The sequence below is a fragment of the Balearica regulorum genome, chromosome 12 (assembly GCF_011004875.1).
Source record: "Balearica regulorum gibbericeps isolate bBalReg1 chromosome 12, bBalReg1.pri, whole genome shotgun sequence".
Taxonomy (NCBI): domain Eukaryota; kingdom Metazoa; phylum Chordata; class Aves; order Gruiformes; family Gruidae; genus Balearica; species Balearica regulorum.
This window is the reverse complement of record NC_046195.1, coordinates 3,616,679-3,633,393: the sequence shown is the minus strand read 5'-3', so window position 1 is coordinate 3,633,393 and position 16,715 is coordinate 3,616,679. Positions and strand designations below refer to the sequence as shown.

Here is a 16,715-nt window from a genome sequence, read left to right as displayed (position 1 = left end):
AAAGTATGTATCTTACTTTGCTTTTTAAAATCACGCAACTTTCTCTCCGTTCAGCTTCTTTCAAACATGTTCTATTTAAATTACTTGCTCCAAGCTCCAGAAAAACTGTTTAAATAGGGAAGTCAGATATTCAAAAATAAACTATTTTCCAAAATTAATGTGAACTGCGTGCAGATTTTTAGACATCCAAAATATTTACCTTCAAAAGAATAACTGTTCTCAAATGGAAATCCGTTTGCCAACTCACCGAGCAGTTAAAATAACCAACCACTGATTTTCTGCTGGCTAACTGATAAATATAATTTCTAGCAGTCAACTTTAATCCAGTTAGCCTGGTAGAAGGTGCCTTAACTGAGGAGTTACTTTTGAGTTTCACTCATATATTCTTCCTTTAATTCCTCTCCCTCCGTTCCAACCAGAAAAGCGCCAAGCAACAAGTAGAGCAGCCTCCATAAGCAGCCCTCAGTCGGGGACCTGATAGAACACAACCCAGCAACTGCGCATCCCCCCTGCAGCGGGACTGGGATAAAGCTGTTGCCTCCCCTGCAACACTTTCCACTAACCTGATGGAGCCGGAAGGAAAAGACAGCCAAACAGCAAAGAATTAGGCCTGCCACAAATCAGATAATATTATTTGAGCACCTTGGCTTCTGGCCACAGCTCTCAAACCTTCTCCTCTCCCCCCCTGGCTCCACCGGCACTGCAGAGTGGTTCAGCACCCCCGGACAAAGCCTGGGGCCTTTCTGATGTATTCACCTTAAAACTTCACAAGCATAAAGAGAGATTTTGTTATTTTAAGTGTGTGTTTTCCTTCGTAATCACCACACACACCAGTGTAGAAAAACATGCACGAGGATTTCTGTGCGATTGGCATGCAGCATCGCAGCACACAAACCAGAAGGACATTTATGTGATGCTGCTGATTTATTTGCTACAGCATATTTGTTAGTGCTACTCCAGTTTTAAATATGCCAAGCACCTCCCCTTTCTCACTTTCCCTATTTCTCATGGGAGATTATGCCACAACCTATTAGCTCTCGTGGCAAAGAAGTCTTTTCCTGTCATTTAGACCAAATATGCCCTTTCTCTATTTCATCCCATTACTCTGAGTTATATCCCATTTTATTGCCCTCGTTTTGTTTCTCCCCTTAGTAATTACTCCATTCTTGAAATCGTACTGGTACATTTTCCTACTTAGCTTGTTTCTCAACTCTGTATATTCATTAATGCCAAACCCATCCCTTCCTTTTATTTTTTTCATGTAAACTTTTCTTATCTGTGATTTTTTCCCAGAACTCTTCTTTTCTCCATAAATACCTAGTAATGAAGTGTCCAGAAAGGAACTCCCCTCTGCAAAATCAGTCACCGGAGCCACACTACAAGAAGCTATAATGTCTCCCTATTCTGAGGGGAGATCTTCCTGGGTCTATTTAAAAACAGTATTAATCTTTTGAAGCTGTCTGATTTCCTACACACTCTCCTTCCACTTCCATTGGGAGCATCACTTCTTTTCAGCATCACTTTTACAAAACCGGACTTTTTTTGGAGTGCCTGTTTCGCTTTTGCCTAATACAAAAATGTAAATACAAATTTACATTTTAAAGAACTTCCTTTACTACTACAGTTTTCTATCAAACAGAAGAGAACTTGTAATTTCTCCTAGTTTTATATGATTTAGCTTTATGCCCTATTATTCTCCTCTTTAGATTACTCATAAAAATTAATCAGCACTTTGATACTTAGCCATCAGGGAAATAAATCCCTAACTATGTGCATGGGAGAGGGGGAAAAACCTTAAATAAATGGAAGAAACAAATCAGCGGCAAAGTTGGGAAAGAAACATAAGCACGGTATTTGTTCACTATACTTACAAACTGCCACTTAAGGATTAGGAATACGCTCCTTGTGGCATGATATTTAATATATTTATCTCCAAGGATTCTTTTAAGACGGAGAACTCCAAGAGCTTGTAACCCATTTATCACAAAGCAGTGTTGATTACCAAAGTAACTGCTGGTATATGGTGCCCGTGAATGACCTTGACCACCACACAAGTGTCCCGCTAGTGGGAATCTCAGGTTCAGGGACAGCTCCTGAGCTCGGCCTTGGGTCAGGGGAGGTCGTGAGAACTGAAGGGAGAACATGCCCTGTCCACAAAGGAGCAGAGGAGTCACTTGAATATTGCATTACTGACGTCAGAGTGAATAGTGTGACTGTGGTACTGGAGGAAACAGTGATAAAAGGAATCGTGCACAGGCAATTCCCTCAGCAATCCACAATACGAGACCTCATAGTGATGGGCTGTGTATAAAGAACAAACAGTATTAAATCTCCCCAATGTTGAAAAATATTGTCATACTATCTCTGAAGAATAGCAGCCAAATAATACCAAATTATTTTAGAATATATCTGAATTAATCCCTAATTTAGGTGATTTTCAAATTTTGAAGTATTTATACACTAATCTAAAGAAATCTTTCTTAAAGCATAAACATATGGGAGCAGGCTATCCAATGAATTTGTCTTTCTTCCTAAAATTAACCTATATCCTTCAAAATATGATCTAAACTCAGTTAATGTTCTATAGTACTATGGCTTTACATTAGCTGATACATATTAAAACACATTAGAAATTCAAAAGAAGCAGACCGAGGCATATAACATAGCCTTGCTCACAAAATATTCTTATTTAAATTAGTCCCTAATTGAATCCGTGTCAGAATGAAAGACCCATTCAGGTAACTCTGACTTTTACTCTGATAGCACTCAAAGCTCAGAGTAGATCAGGCACCACGTGAGTATGAAAAATGATAGATTCTGTAAGGAGTAAATATTAAATCCCTATTTGCAAAGAGCAAAACCAGTATGGCACGTTTTTGCTGCTCGAAAGAATCCTCCAGATTTCTAACTTAGTCTCCCAAATGACTTGGCTAGATGTTTTTGAAATCTGTTTCATAATTTCACTATAGAAATTGTTCTTTGAGTGGCTGCATATTTAGATTGGGAAGGTTGTCCAGCAACGGTGATCAGTATAATGGGATTCATGTTTGTTGAACAAAAAAAAATATATATATATATACACACACACACACGTCTGGTTTTCAATCAGTGTGTGAAAATTTGACTCACTCATACATATTTTCAGAAATTCACAACAACTTCAAATGACATTGTTAAACAATTTGATTTCTAAGTACAAAAGGATTTCAAAGCTCTGAAGTTACCTGGTCACACAGGAGAGCAGGGACAAACGAACATGTAGGCAAAAATGATTATTACTGTCATCGCTGCATTTCTTAATAGAGAGAAGAGGCAGCACAAAACCCTTGGGGATGCCATCTAGATGCATCTTAACCATTACAAAACCAATGAGAGACACATAAGTCTTCAGAACAGACGTAGCACTCAACCAATACAAGAAAAACCCCTCGTTTTCTTTATTCCTCACAAGTCTGTATCATTGTGAAATAGTGGTCTTGTTTGTACAGGAGGAAAGCCAACACAGCTGATGTGATGTTAAGTATGTATTCTTAATCTTGGACCATTATAAACTTGTCATTTAGAGCACAGAGCAACTCATTTGAGCAAAAGAGTGCATGAATCAAGTAACTTCAGCAGAGAGTGCATGTACACTAGTGCATGTGTGACAAAGTAAACAGAAAAAACAATAAATTAAACAAATCATGTAACCATTTTACAACTTAATTATGAATTAAGCATTTTAAGAAACTTAAAATTAATTCTTTTTTTAAAAAGAATTTGTTTTTACAAAAACAACCAAGAAAGCTCCCTGCACACTGGGCAAGTGTGGCTGACATTCACCTACCTGTTACAACACCTTAACGGATCTGATTTCCCCTTCTCCCCTCTCCTATGGCTTGAGTGACAACTGACTAATAGGATTACAGGCTCCGTTCCAATAATACAGCTCAGCTACATGCCAGCAAAAAATGACAGCCTAAACCTGAATTACATGGCCTGGGAATCCATCCAATTATTAACTAAAGTAACTGTTATTACCTAACCTAATCAAAGGAGAAGCAGCTGTTAATCTTTGGTGGCCTGCAGTGTAGTAGCGGTCAGACTGGATGAACTGTCTTTGTACTTGACTCCTCTACAGACAATAATTACGTCCTTTGTGATCAAGAAGGAAGGGCTTCCTAACCTTTCAGACAGAGGCAGCAGATGGGGAACAACTGTTTGTGTGTTCATTAACAAGATAGGGTGGATTTTATCAGGGCTGGGCATCTGCGGCACCTTCAGAAGCACCACTTACCCAATGATACAAGTATGTTCGGCAAATTCGAAAATTAGCAGACTAAATAGAAAGTTCAAAATAATGTTTCCATCTCATTGGCTGACAATTGGTACAGAAAAATACATACAGCTTAAAAAAAAAGTGATTTACACATATGCTTCATCGTACCTAACATGGTCAAAGACAGACATGAGAAGACCAATGGACCTGTGCTGTTACTTTACTGGGTCTTGTTTAACTCATTAAATAGTTGGATAATATAAGCTGTATGCTTCAGAAATAAAACCAAATCAGGGGAAAAAGCTCTGATTTATTTATACAAGTCAGTGGGTAATACAAAGTAACACAGAGTGAAATAAAGCGAGCATCCATTAGTAACAGGGTTTGCTTTCTGTGTACCACATTCCAGGACAGAAGCAAGACCAAAGGCTCTGTCCTGTGCTGCCGCTCCCATTTATCCAGGACATCTGACAAACCAAAAATTTGTGAAACAGAAAATACCAGGTCAGAGAAACCTGCCTCATCATCACAGAAGGACAATTTAGTTTATGTTGGGGAAAGTAAAAAAATGATGGGATCACAGTGTGGAAGTACCTGAACGGGAAGAAGATTTCTGATACTGCACAGTTACAGCTAATATTTGGAAGCTGAAATGGGATGACTTCAGGTAAGAATAAAATGATTTTTTTTTAATGCCAAGAGTAATTAATGACAAGCATAATATACTTAGGATATAGTCGACTCTCAATCATTTGAAGTTTTTAAATCAAACCTGATTATCTCCTAGAAAAATATGATCCTAGTTAAATCATAATTTATTAATTTGGTGCACGAGTTATTGGGTGAAATCCAATGTCCTGGACCAAAGTACTCACTTCCATACATTTCTCCTGTTAAAGTATTATTATTAGTTAATAAGTAGACCAGACTCAGAAATAACACAGAGCTTTAACAGCTGAAATGATTTAATGTCAGCTTTACCACCTCTGTTCTATGTAACTTTAGCCCATCACAGTTGAATCTTTGGCAAGCACCTGAAATCTTTTTGAACTAACTTAAAAAAATACAGTGATGTAAACCCTCCCTCTGGGACAAACCTCCACAACCAGTATTTTAATGTGGATTAAAAAGAGTATCTTCCTTCATCAGCCAAAAGAATGCTTTCTGCTAGTCCTGCCTACTATATCCAAATAAAAAGCTGATCTGGAAAGTCTGTTTGAGCAGACCTGGGGAACTAAAACTGTCTGGAAGAAACTATTTCTGAATGAAACCCAAATACTTTGATACATTCTGATTTCTGCAAGAATACACTGAACTTGTGCAGCCCTATTCTATACTTGTTAAACTGTTCACTGAAGGAAGAAATAATAACTAATTAGTAAAAAAATAGTCGAAATCTTTCTTTAAAATTTTCTTCTTTCCTTTTATGCAGTGTTTGAAGATTCTATCTAAAATGCCAGGGGCTAAGAAATGCAGTTCAAAGCTGCCTTAGAAAAACAAACCAGACAACTGAATCCTGGGCTGGCTCCTCTTTTTTTTTTTCCTTCCCCCTCCCTCCCCCCGTTAAATAAATACATATATTCTACACGTACAGACAAAATCATAAATATGTTTGCGACTGTAGAAAACCTACACTCTGTGATTACTCCTCCAGACATAAACATTTACAGTGAAAAAGACTGTAGAGTATACCAAAATGATATTTTCAATTAAAATAGACAATTTTGTTCCCTGTAATACTTTTGTCTAGTGAAGTCCATATTGTAATAATGCCCCTTTCCATCTGAAAATCTCAAAGTGGTTTTCAAACATGAGTGACTTGACCCACAACAGAATTTCAAGCACTGAGTATCAATGGGAAACTACTTTAGGATTAAAACATGAGCTTAGTATCATTTGCATACCATTGTGGGGATGCAGTCATTCACATAAAGGACACATCTATCACGTATTTATCGACTCCTTCCTCACGCATCGCTTGCGTGTTAAGCCACCCGAGCTCTTTACGTAATGCTATGCAAGGCCACGGGAAGGAGGGCTTGCAAAATGCAGCTTCGTACCTTATCCCGCAAAGCAAAGTGCAAATTCAGCCTTAAAGCTGATTCTGAAGCCTTAAAGATAAGGCAGCTCCTCTGATTTCTGTGTTTACATCCCATACAGACTAATCTCCATGGCTTCATCTAGGAGAGGATGCTTACCTAGCATCTCCCCAGCTGCTGAGATGGTAGGTGGATAAATAGACCTTATCTTGCAGAAGGTGGTTCGCTCCCTGCATGATGTCCAGTACTTGCACACTCCCGTGTAGAGCTCAGCCTCTAGCATCCAAGCCATAGGGTAACACCGTTTTTTTTCGCTTTAATAGCTAAGGTACACTAACTGCAACTCCACGTGTATTTAGTACAAAGGAAGACAAGTATCTAATTACAACACAAAGAAAGGATGAAAAAGAAAGCGGTTGATACATCACTCAAATGCCACAATAAAAATAAGGCTTACCTTATAAATGAAAAATAAAAACAAAAGAAGCAGCATTTACTGTTCTACTCTCTGAAAGTACATTATTGACAAGTGACTTAAAATTGGTCCAGGCCTAGGGACAATACCACCACTAAGAAATTGATTCTTAAGCCTGTCCTGCAAACACTAAATGCCACGTGCTCATAAATTTAACTTCCGTCCATGCACATCATACACTTTTTTTATTCTTCTGTTTCCAACTTCTGCCCATACTGTAAGATAAACCATATTGGACAGGGCTCCTTACTGAATTACTGTACTGTAAGATGAACCTTATTCAAACGATTTCCTTCCAAGATCAATAGTAAAATCACAGAGAGGCACTCTATTAACACTTCTGTTGACAAGGACAGGACCCTCACAATCCTCTTTGTGAGGTTTCAGGAGTCAGTGAGAGCCATAAAGCAAAGACAGGTAAAGGTGAACTAGTGAATGCCATGTTATCTGTTTAGCTGCTTTCACTCATGCTAAGTAGCATAACGGGAAACAGACGATATTGCTTGGAAAAATAAGTATTGTCCTTATAGATGTTGTGAAAGACAGCACTGAGCATTGCAGCACTTGTGCTTATTAAAAATAAATGTTTAGTCTATTTATAAATAACAGGGCATCTAGAAAGTACATCAATTAAAGGAAGAAAGCAAGGATAAAGGTTTAAGTTTAATACCAGGAACAACTGCTCCTAGATCTCCATAGATGGCTCCATTAGCTAAGGCCAATTCAACTTTTTCTGAATAATCTCATAAATAGAAGTTCCCCATAAGTATATAAAAAGCACAATTATGTGATCTTATCCTGTTCTCTCTCAGTAGTTTACTGGACAAGAAATTGTCCAGTGAGTAGGAAAGTTACAGCAACACTGAATCTTAAATCCCTATGGCTGACATTTCACTACCGAAAGCTTTCAGCCACTAGAAAGCAGCACTGATTTCAGCCCAACTTGAACTACAAAAACCAGTGCAGTCAAGCAAAATTAAAGATATTAAAATTATGTGGGAGAAGACATATAGAGAGGGAGCAATGGTTGTTTAAAGACCTGTACCGCAGCCAAGAGCACTTGAATTCTGAACACAGCTTTCACACAGATTGCTTTGGGTACTCTCTTGTAACCTCATGGACTATTTGCCCGTTGTCTCATCTCAGGACAGCAACAAGGGACTGCAGGGCAGATTAATAATGTGGGTTTGTGAAGTACTGCAAACGTGAAAACAAAGAGAGACATATACAGGTGATATGTTCTCAAGCCAGAAGTGACGGTCTCAAATGAGATGTAGAAATTTAAAAATCATTTCAAGAAAATATGTGTATAGATATATCATCAGACTAAATGAAATTAAAACTTTTCCTTAGAAACGATAATAATCATTACTTTATCATCATCTCTAAACTGACATCTGCTCATTAGCAGAAACGTGTCTGCGTAGGGCATTTTCTCCTCACTGAGAAATCAGTGCCTGTACTTTATAATGATGTTAAAACCTATCTCGTCTTGCAAATGCTTAGTAATGAAACTTTGCATACCTTGGAATCTATCTATATCCATTATATCCATTCTGATAGGACATATTAGTTCTAAACTGACGTAGAAGGACAAAAAGCCTGATCTGACAGCAAAAGGCCACAAATAGTACAGTGTAAGCAACATTTAATTGCATCCCACAGAACCAGAAATCAACACAGCAGTTTTCAACTACACCCACCGTGCACAGCAAATTAACCTCTGAATAATCTTGGAATAAGTACACTGCAGAGCTTATCTGTGAACTGAACTTGCCTTTTAATACCATTTCCAGCAAACAAGTTAAAAAATAGTCTGTGGCTGACCTCTAGTAACAAGTTCCTATTTATACGTTAATCTTGAGAAAAAGGTTAATCCACAGATTATAGAAACTCTGGGCAAACGAATTATTGATGATATAAAGCTGCCTTGTCCAACCTGCAACACACAGCACACATCTGACCTATTGACTTCTTCTTGGCAGTGACGGGGAAAGGCTCCTTGGGCAGAAAATGCTCCTCTACGTTCGCACACAGCCTGCTCTCTGAACTCACAGCCACCGTGCTATTACTATCAGGACCACTGCCGTAGTTGATCAGATCAAGCGGTGCTTCTACTACTGGTAGCAGTTTGGACCATATGCAATTAAGATGGTAGATAGAGTACAAACACCCCACGCTCCAGGCTTTGAACCCTGCTGAAGTGTCTTCAAACCATGTTTTAGTGGCACTGTGCTTCGCTGGCACTCAGGGCTGAACATGTAAACATTAAAAATCCCTGATGTCCCAGGTAAAGGGTTTAAAGAAGTGAATTATTTTTGAGGAGGGTTACTTACATCTCAGATTTTACATCAATTCTGTCTGGTTCATCAGGTCCCAAGTTCACACTCGGAACTCGGGTTCTGTACTTTCCTGAGAACAGCTTAAGACTCAATTAACACTTGCACCACAGGAAGCATAAATACAGAATTCCCTATGTTACCTTCTGCGTGAGCAAATTAGATGGTAAAACACAGAGTTCCAAGAGCCTGAATTCTAGTTTTAGCTGGTAAACCAGAGTTATTTTTAAGTTTTTCAATTCAACACACTTCGTAAAGTTTGGATTTTGACTTTAATGTTTAAACTGTTATAATTCAGCTTTACATTTGATTAATGACTTTCCTTCATGTGACATCACTGTAGCTCTGGAACTGCTACTGCAGTAGTATTCAAAGTTGAAAAATTAATGGATGGATGGGTGAAAAAATTAATCCATTCTTTGTATAGAAATACATCATATGTTTAGCTAAAATGAACCTAAAAGTTGTAACTTCTGATTATCTATAAAAAATTAAGAGTAGCAACTACTTTCATAAAGAACAAAAACCATAAAGATGAAAGCACAGTGAAGATAGTGTTTGTTTTATTTTTTAAACGATTTGGCCACAAAATGCCCGCTGTCCAATAAAAAAAGAAGGCTTTTTGGTGTAAACCAGCGCACTATGTACCCAAGTCTCCACGTGGCTAAAAGCCAAAAGACACACATCACGCATGTAAGGGAAAGGCAGTCGGTTACAACACGACAGTAGCACTGACTCCGCAGGGTCCCACCGCACTGTTGCACGGCTGGAGGTGGAAAAGGCGCAGGACTAATGTGAGGCTTGTTTTTCATCCACAGCCATGAACTGGCCTTGCCAGCTGTTGCCAGAGGTCAGCCCTGCTCCTGGTCTCACCACACTCCTGCCAGCTGAACTGCTGCTCAAGAGCTATGGAGAACACTCTGCATGATTACACACTGAAGTCTTGACAGGATATATACACACACTGATTACCTACATAAATATCCTAATGCACCAAAACCAGGAGACATGCTGCTTTAAGAAGCTGAGCACAAAAAAAAGCTGTGTAATTTCTAAGCACATCAGCACGTGAAGTGTCACAGAATCAGCGGAACCTGATGTAAGAAAGATGAAGACATGCTACAATAGAATTACTCAAATTGAACAAAACTGGGGTCTGTTTCTCCAATACAAAACTCAACAATATTTTAAAACCTGTTTTGAGCATAGCCATAACTAAACACAAAACTTTGAGACCTAACATGCAAATTAATTTAGCAGGTAATACCTTTGGCCTTAGAAGTCATATGAGTATTAACCAAATTAAAATCTTAGGTAGGCATTTTTCTTCCAAAAATAAAAAGTTGACTTCTAAATAGATTTATTACTTCTAAGGATTAAAAGGACATGCTGTTGTTTCTGCCAGTAGTGTCCTCTAGTGGAGAAATGGGAGATTTTAAGTAAACACGAAAACAGAAGTGGGCTGCTTCACAGAAATCACCCTGGCAAGGAAAATACAAACACCTCTCAATCACAAATGTGCCCATAAAAGTTTGGCATCTTGATCAAGCTTTTTATTGCTCTAATAATGCTTAAACATAAATGTTAAATAACTTCTTAAAGCTTCAGAGAAATGAATCAGTTGTGAGGCTATTTAAAATAATTGGTTGAGTGTATTAAATAATGTACATCTAATGTGCCCACGTGTGTATGCATGTATATACATGAGATCACAAAATACCGATAATATGGTTGTAATTCGGGTAAAGCCACTAGTCCAGGACTTAGGTAAATTCACTAAAATGGTAATTTTTCACCCTTTTTCATATATAATTCCCTATGATGCTTTTTCTGATTCAGTAACAGGGTGACGTATAAGCTGACACCTCCTGTGATTTCTCCAGCCCTCAATGAATCCACGTGTCAGACTTCATGCTGGGTTTCTTCTCGAGGTGTAGATATCCATAACGCTTAACTAGTGACTGTAGCTTGCCTACAGAAATGCTCTGCTACTGAAAGGAGGAATCCATCTGATTCACAACTCCCAAACTCATCTATTATTCTCCTCCTCTCTCCTTTTCATACATAAAAGCCAAAGTAATTTCGTGCAGGGGGGAAAAAAAAATCATCACCGTTTTTTTTTAGAACCATAGATTTTTGCCACCTCCTTGTTCTCAGCTGACTCTGCAATGCTCCAAACACAAGAATTACTAATTTTGAAAAGATTACCAAATCATTGCTCTGCCTTGCTACCACTCCAGCTTTCTTCAGAGATACTGATCAACTTTGCCTCTAAGGAGTCCAGCTGATGAACAGAAGTTAAACTTGGATCAATCACTTTTATCCAAAATTCAGGTGTAAAATTTGCTGCTTCTAATTCCCACTTGACAGTTTTCTTCAATTATGAAATAGAAGCCACAAGCCTCAAGCTATGGCCTGTGTGCTTTAAAGCTATTCTGATTTTTCCAGTGACATCATCTAGCATAAAACATACTACCTATTCACATCACTCTTGCTTAGGTTACAAATTCAAAATTCCTTCAAGAGTTTGATATCAAATTACAGTATTTTGTCTAATTCTCATTCAAAACAACAAAAATTATGCAGAGCAATACTGCCATATCCAGTTCAGATATAATCAACAGCAAGTCAGGGAAAGCTTAAAGATACATCATTGCCTTTCAGCTGGTCCAGAATTCTAATCTTCTGAAAAATAAAGTCCAGCCATTAAATTTAGTGTCTTTCAATCCTCTCTTTGATGGCCTCACTACTCTGCTACACTAGAAATACGCAGCTACCTAGGTGCTCGAGCCAGCTTCACAAATTTTTGCAGCACCAGAATCATATGCATAAGAGTTTAGGAATCACAAATCCCACTGTATTCTTAAATATACTTAAATAAGTAACAACGCTGAGTATTTATAGCAGGGTATTTGCTTCTAAAATCTATTTTGGCTGTATATACATGTCATATATATATTTATATACACATACACACACAGGGCAATTTTAAATCTCCATGGAGACTTTTGAAGAAATTTATCACGAACAGTTCAAAAGCTTATACACGTTCCACTTAACATGGCATTTATTCCATACCTCAGTTCTTCAGCAGTTTTTAATGTCATTGTTTCGGTTTCTGATGATTCAGAGTTTGTATTACTGGAGGGAAAATTAAATTAAAAAAAAAAAAAAAAATCAAGCATAGCCAGCTAGGCAATTCCATGTGCCTTCCAAAAACTGGCCTATTAATCTTCACACTGGCTATGGTCACCATACCCAATGGGCCTGACAGTTTAGAGAATAAAACATAAATACTGGGCCTGACTGTGTTGTTAAAGCCAACCATTTCTGACAGTCTTTACAATGGGATAAACACTGTCTGTCTACAGTCCCCATGTATTTGAAAGCTACGACAAACATTTTACTGAAATGTAAATAACTGACATCATGACTGCTGAAGCAGGAGGCTGAAAAATCTATCTGAAAATCACAAAACCACAAACATTGCCTGACACAAAACAAACCATTAATGGTCACCGAGAGAGCACATTCTAGAGGTTATAAGCCTAGAGATCCTTTTTTAAAAAAAGTATTAAAACACTGCAGTCAATTAATAGCTCCGATTCACACATTTTTCAGTTACAAAATCACACCTTTTCTAAGGAAGTATGTTTTTTTCCCCTGACATCTGTTTCCAGTAAGAATACTATTCTGAATTAGTAATAAAAATAAGTTCCTTGAAACTTAGCCTACTGAAAAGCAGCCACTTTTAGATTTGTGTGAAGAGAGCTGGTAAGTGCGTGCCATGGCCCAATTTATTAAACTCCTCTTCTATTCTTCTGGTTGCATTTTACTTCCACACTTTAACAACCTAATTTGCTGAGATTTTTCGAGCACCTAGGGACACAGCTATCCTCAAAACTGTACAAAATCATAGTAATTCTTATGACCATCAGAACCAGGGAAATGCTGTTTGTTGGTGCTTTGTACCTTGTGACGGATGTGCGGACTTCAGCTGTAATGTCTGCTGAGGCTGGGACATCTATAAAAACCCGATCCTTCCCCTGCAGCCCTCTCCTCAGGAACACCTCTGTAACATCTTCTGTCACATCACTTAGTTAAAGGAATATTATAACTTGTGTCATGACAAAGATCTTTTTCAAACTAGCGGTCCAATGAAAAACGTCATATAAAAATAATTCCAGTTAAGCAGATTAACTGCTGCACTTAGATGCCAAAAATCATGAGGTTCCCTCATGATGATATAGAACCTGTGTGTCATACTCCCAGTCAGAAGGACAGGAGATACATGTGACAGCCAGACAAGCCCTTAATGTAAGCATTGTACAAATTTAACTGAAGTGATTTAACTGCAGTGTTTGAGCTGCAGCTGAGGCAGGTGAAAAGGCTACTGACCTCAGCTGCCACATTCCTCAGAATAACAGTGTCTGTCATCTCTGCCTAGCCCAGACCTATCGAAATCACCTAAAATACTTTAAACATTTAACAGTAGGACTTTTAAAACCTGGACCCCCCAAAAAAACCCCTAAAACCAAATTTTAAGAAGAACTTCAGGGAAGTAATGTTGTGTCTAAGGATGACCATATGAGAGGCAGTAACCTCTGACCCAGGTCAGGTTCACCGCCTTAGAAATATACGTACCTCAGTCAGTGTAACATCTAATGTCTATGCAGTAGAAAATGGTTTTGCTTTTTTAATCAGTAAATCTCACCTCTGTACACTGAGGGAAATACATGATATCAGCATAAGCAACTTAAAACTGTACCTGTAGTCACACTAATAGGATATACAGCTCTAAATATACTGGTTTCTGAGATGTTCCCTATTACAGGACATTTCTGTATGAGTGCTCAAGCCAAACCTGACCAGTCAATCCAGGCTTCCTTCCACATCTGAAACACACTGCTGCCCTTGGTAATGGATGTGTAAAATTAGTCCCAGCAAAGAATGAACATGTATCAAATCAAGAGAACTGTGGCAGAAAAACTGCTTTAGCCCTGCAGTTTTGAACATCAGCTTTGTCCTCTTTATGAGGGTGCATGAGTTTTTCTTTTAGCATCAAAGGCCCATTCGCAGGAGATCTTAAACTGAATGTTATCAGATCTTACTAAGAGCTTGAAGAGTCCCATATGACCATCTGCCAACAGCAGGCCAGGGCTTTTTGCTAACAATTGCATGCATTTTGCTGCTGTGTCTCTCTGTGGGTGTTTGTTTTTTAAATATACCTTTAAACGAAGTAGAGGTGAAAGTGAATACAACTTCCTTCCAGGATTTCTGCCAGAAAGGACGAGAGACTACACACAAAACCCAAGGACTGCCTTCCAATAATCTAAAGCATACCCAAACCAGCACCCCAGCAGGATGTGCTGTGGATACATCTTGGGGACAGCATACCAGACATGTACACCACCATCCGGATTTGTGCCTCCTGCTTGATGTTACCAGCAGAAGCAAGGATACACGATCTGAAGGATACAGATATATTTAAAACTGGAACGACATTGTGGTTTATCACTGTATAGTACCTTTTAAGTTTATTTAATTAAAATACACGTGAACCACAGGTTGTATGCAAATAATGGCCATACTCCATGTCAGATCCTCAAAACTTGCACTTCAACTTGCTTATAAATACTTTTCTGGCACAGGGTGCAATACTTGTAGCAGTTGTAGAGCTTCATCCAAGCAAGCACACGTGGACATATCAAGAAGTGCCCGGAGATCTAACAACCACTTGAAGCAACTCCTCTTTCATTTATTAGCACTGGATTCAAAGCAAAAGTTGTCGATTTTGCTGTGTTGGGGAACTGGCAGCAGCCCATGAATTCTGCATTAACGAGCAGCAGGTAAGGTGCTACAATAAACATGGACAGGACTTAAAAAAACCACAGTGGTTAAGATGTATCTTTGCCTGAGAGACAGATTTCTCAAATTCAAGTATCTAGAGGATATGCTGATACAAAACCCTTTTAGTTTACATTATACAAACTCTTCTTGCTATATTTGTGAAATCGCTTGGCCCCAAGTGCAGAATCTGCTTACGTCCAGCAGACCAGGAAGGCATGCAAGAGAAAAGCAAGTTTGACCACAAGAATCATGCAGGCATGCCTCATCCGAGAATGTTCTCACGTTATAAAAGAAGTTCAGAAGTGAGAAAAAGTCTTATTCATTACTATGAAACACAACAGGTGAAGACTTAAGTCCAAAAAGGAATGGTTAATCTGGTTCGATTCTACGTGAAGGCAAAACCTGGTGAGACAGGGCTGCCAATCTTTCCTATGGGGCTTTTATGTGATTTGAATTTGCATAAAAAATACACTCCCATCCTTTAATGCTGTTTTAGCACAGTCATGGGGTTTCTAATGAACTGAATAACCTTCCTCCTGTTGAGAAATTTCATGGTATTTATTATTTACTGTTACCAACAGCAGCTCAGCTTTTATTTCACAGTTTGTGAAACAAATCTTTCTTTCCCAGCTGAGACTGTATAAATACATTTTGCAGTGTAAACTAGTAACAAAAGAAAAATCCAATGTTTCACAGTATGACTGAAAAGAGGTAATTTTGGATCAATTTTATTTTATAATACTTTTGCATGACTACTTCTGAGCCTGAAGAATTCCTAGTAACTGGCAAGGATCTATTGTAGTGAACTCTGTCCTCCCTCAGGGCAATTCTTTATTCAACCCAGGCCATTAGCAAGGGTAAATCAATGTTATCAGCTCACACACACTGACAGCTTGTGTGGTTCCCACTCCCTCATTCCTCCCCCCACATTATGGTATATTTTTATGCTCTCCAGGGAAATTCAATTAACAGTGTCAGTCTCCTCCTCTCAGTCGATGACTGACACCATCAAGATTCTTTTCACCGTCCATTGACATGTAAGATGTGTCTCCTGATTTCTTGACTCGCAAGTTAACAAGAGAATTACTATCCACTTCTATAAATGACTACATACAATCTCTGCCATAAACACAATGACAGCTATTGAAATCAATTTTTCTTGACCTTATTGATTAGGACACTCAGATATAGTAACACTTCTCCAGTGGTAATGTAATGTTTTAGGGGTAAAAAACCCCAAATCAACAACAAAATAATGCATGCCTATTAATACTATCAAATTTATCTTTTAATTCCCCACTGTAGACTCAACAAGCAGCAAAATGTTGCGAACGATTAATGATTAAAATTTAGCTGCAATTCATGTCTCAAAAAAAAAAAAGTCTCAAAAAACAAATCTCAGAAAACATCTACTGGTAAGAGGCTGGATACAACACCACTTTCCAATAATTATTTAGGTAACTTTCAAAATAGACACATCTTTTTTTTAGTCTTCACGCAGTAACATGATTTCTAGATCTTGAAATAAGTAACAAATGAATTTTTTAATAGTTAACATAAACATTGCAAAGTCTGGAAATGTCACAACTCTTTAAAAAAACACGATCAGACTTGATAAGCAGCTCCAAGTAACCAACAGAATATATGGCCGAACCCTGTGCATCCCAGGCAGCGTTCGGTATTTAAAAGCATATGCTATTAGCGATTGTGTTTCACATTGACTAAGCTGTGAAAAGCATCAAGCAGAGCTCTCA

At 38.2% G+C, this 16,715-nt stretch overlaps 1 protein-coding gene across 1 annotated transcript in view; it reads right to left on the bottom strand.

Annotated features, from left to right (window-relative positions):
• The window catches only part of SCAPER (S-phase cyclin A associated protein in the ER), a 161,412-nt gene that overhangs the window by 57,416 nt on the left and 87,281 nt on the right, over positions 1-16,715 (bottom strand). The window lies entirely within an intron of this gene.